Below are 3,523 nucleotides of genomic sequence, written 5' to 3'. Positions count from 1 at the left end.
GAGGAAGCCATAACAATGTAAGCAATGTGCAAATTTGTAATTAGAAAAAATTAAATTAAAGTAAAGTGTGCAAATTAGAAATTGGCACATGGGGTTATCTATAAAGCATTTTTTTGTACAACAGTTGGACAGTTGGGCCGAATAATAAGCTTGGATGTGTCATGTTGCTTGGAGTAAATGTAAATCATACCTTTCTCTATTGTTCTTCGAACATTAGTGTTTTCATTGTCTTCTAGTTTTCTTTTGGTTCTACTTCTAGTCATTGGAGTTTCACTTTCCTTTCGTTTGACCTCCTGCTTCTGTACATCTAATTGCTTCGATTGTTTTCTCGGTTTTCCTCTTTTCCTTTTCTCAGGAATCTCTAGTTCTTGTTTTCCCTTTTCCTCACCTTCTACGAATTCTGTCATCCAATTTTGATTTGAGTCTTTTTCTTCTTGTTGACTATTTTTATATACATCTTTATATGTCACCTTTTCATTGAATCGGATGTGTCGGGACTCTATAAACTTTCTTGTGCTTGGATGCCAGAGTATATAGCCAGTGTTAGTATATCCCACCAACACACCTCTAATAGCTCTCTTATCAAATTTTGACGTAGGCTTCGGTACTCTTGCATACCCAATGCATCCGAATCTCTTTATTTGCTCATAATGACAATTCGTTTCTGATGAGAACTTCTTCAACGGGATCTCATACTCTATAGTTTTGTGTGGAGATCTGTTGTACGCATGCACAGCAGCGTCAACTGCCAGCTCTCACATACTCTTTGGTAATCCCGAGTCGAACATATATGTTCTGACTTTTTCTTGCAACGTTCTGTTGAACCTTTCTGCAACTCCATTGTGTTCCGGAGTGTATGGTGGTGCATAGATATCTTCTATCTTTTCTCTTTTTAACATCTCTCTAAATGCGCCTCCCGTGAATTCCTTGCCTTGATCTGACTTCACGTAGCACAACTTTTCTTCTTTTCCTAACAAATTTCTAGCAGATATTAAATATTTCTCTAGGGCCTCTCCTGATTCATCTTTTGTCTTCAAAGAGTAGGCTTCTGCTAATCTAGAATGGTTATCTATAAAGGTGATTATAAACCTCTTTCTTCCTGGATAAGATACAGGTTTTATTAGACCCATAATGTCCGTATGTATTGTCTGTAGTGGTCTCTGTGCTCTAATTCTATTTTCTTTAAATGGCAGTTTTGCCATCTTTGCCATTATACAGACTTCACACTAATATGGAGTTATCAAATTTAACTTTCTCTAATCTCTTTTCTACTTTTTGTACAGACATCTTTGTACCTGCAAGTCAATCCGGCACTCGTTAGATCTTCATCACTCAAGTATTGAAAGATTTCTCTCAGTATATAGTGATGTAACACGTATATTATAGCCCAGTTGCTTCGCGTTGTATCATGGCTTTTGGATGCTCCAGGTTCCTGAGAGTAACGAGCTTTCTTTCTCGGCACGTCCTCCATCAGTTCTTTTCACGGTTCGAAACGGCAACGTATCACAGTACCTCAACACACTTCAAGATCGAGCGACGAAAGTGGGCACGCACGTTGTTTGCGCTTGCTTTTAACGATGGATCAAAACGATTCACGCGCTGTGATTGGTTACTGCAAATCGTCCGCTTTTATTGGTTGCCGCAGTACGAGGAGAAGATGAAGAACGAGACAGAATGATAGTTTCTTCGGTTTCTTCTGTCTCGCTTCTCGGACACTTGTGCCGGTCCTATTCCCCTTCCATGAGTATAAGTTCTACGGTATCTCAGCCGATCAGCCAATGACGAAATTCATTTACTACGTAAGCGTAAGGTCAGGCCAATAATCCCGTTTGAATTCCGCGCGGCTCCTTCTGTAGCCGCCATATTGCCTGTGTCCAGGTGCCATTGCTTGTGCCTGCGAAATGCTTCGGAAATATTTCTGAAATGCTTAAGAAATATCTCTTAAGGGGTAAAACCACTCTAGAGGCTGAAAAAAAGACCTAAATTTGACAATTTATTTTGGGAGTATGACAAACGGAATAGAATTTCTTGTCAGAGGGTTTATTTAACACATATTGAAGTACGAAAAAAATTTTTTAATTGTCATTTTCATACAAAATGACGGCGACAGAGCCCGTAGTCGAAAAACAGCTTTTTTGAACACCGCCACGGGAGGACGGATTTCTCGGCATGTATGAGTCCTGGAACAAAAAACCAAAAAAATTTATAATCTATATACAATTGGCTTTGGAAGTACGTAGGGGTTTTTTTGTAAATCAATTTTTGTGGAAATGGTGCACTTTGTAAGAAATAAATCAATTTTTTGCCCTAAAAATGAGCATTAAATTGTTTCTAAAAAAAAGTTTACATTCAATCAAAAACGGCTACGTACTTCCAAAGAGAATATTTTTGTGAAGCTACTGTAAAAATTTCAAATCGATCCATGCAATAGTCTTCGAGAAATCCGTCCTCCCAGTTTGAAAAAAGTAGTTTCGAGAAAAACGCGTTTAAAGTTTTATGAACACTTTAATCCTTGAAATTTTTGTTTACCTCTAATCTGCGATTAGAACTTTCTGTTCTAGAAAACGACAAAGAGGAACCTAAATGTTAGAAAAAGGAAATTAAATCTTGGTATAATGAATACTCCACTGTGATTTTGATACTTACATATGACTGATATTTTGAGAAAAAAATATGCATGACTGCTGTGTGACACGAACGTACATATTTTATCACTCGTGCACTGCTAGTTTTAGATCTTGTGTTCACCGATCTTACTCTTCACTAACGAAACATGAGAGCAATAATTGCTTCTTTAATCGGTGCTTGTATTCGGATACACCTCGCATCATCGCAGCGAGTCTCTCGTCGCTTCGAGTATAATTTGTTGGCTGTTTCGAGGTTGAAAGCGCGGATTAATACACGAAATATTGCATCGAGTGTTTTAATTATCGTTTATCGGTGATTTATTAATACCACTATTTGTCGGTAATCGGACTCGGTGACAATCGGACACAATAAAAATCGCATACACTGATTATCGGATTACAAATGGTGCGAGCGGTAATTAATTTAAACGTCGAAACCATCATATTGACGTCGATTCGATATCGTTTCGACGTCAATCAAGTCATTTCTCGCTGGGACATTATTTATGTTAATTCATCTTTAAACGATTTTTAAATGTAGGACACCTGAACTGTCCTTTTCATTACATACATTCGCACATGTGATGTAAGCAATTGGTTTACTAATCCTTAGTAGAGTCTGTTACTGAACTGGCTGCACTAGTTCAGAATATATCTTTCTTCCTCTACGTTGGAAAAAGAAAAAGAAACCCTCAACTAGTGCAGCAAGTTGAGCTAAAATGAACAAGATCCCTTCATGCTGCATTTCTAACAGCTTTGCAACTATGTATTGGAAGATTTTCTGTTGTACGGCACAAGTAGCTTACGCTTTATCAATCAGTCGATCGTCATTTTTTCCAGCATACTTTTAATAAGTTTGTGCACTTATTAAATACGTTGGAAAAATATGAACGAAA

The sequence above is a fragment of the Vollenhovia emeryi genome, unplaced genomic scaffold (assembly GCF_000949405.1).
Source record: "Vollenhovia emeryi isolate VEMERY1.0 unplaced genomic scaffold, V.emery_V1.0 DF939227.1, whole genome shotgun sequence".
Lineage (NCBI taxonomy): Eukaryota > Metazoa > Arthropoda > Insecta > Hymenoptera > Formicidae > Vollenhovia > Vollenhovia emeryi.
The sequence above is the reverse complement of the archived record's forward strand: the minus strand, read 5'-3'. Positions refer to the sequence as shown.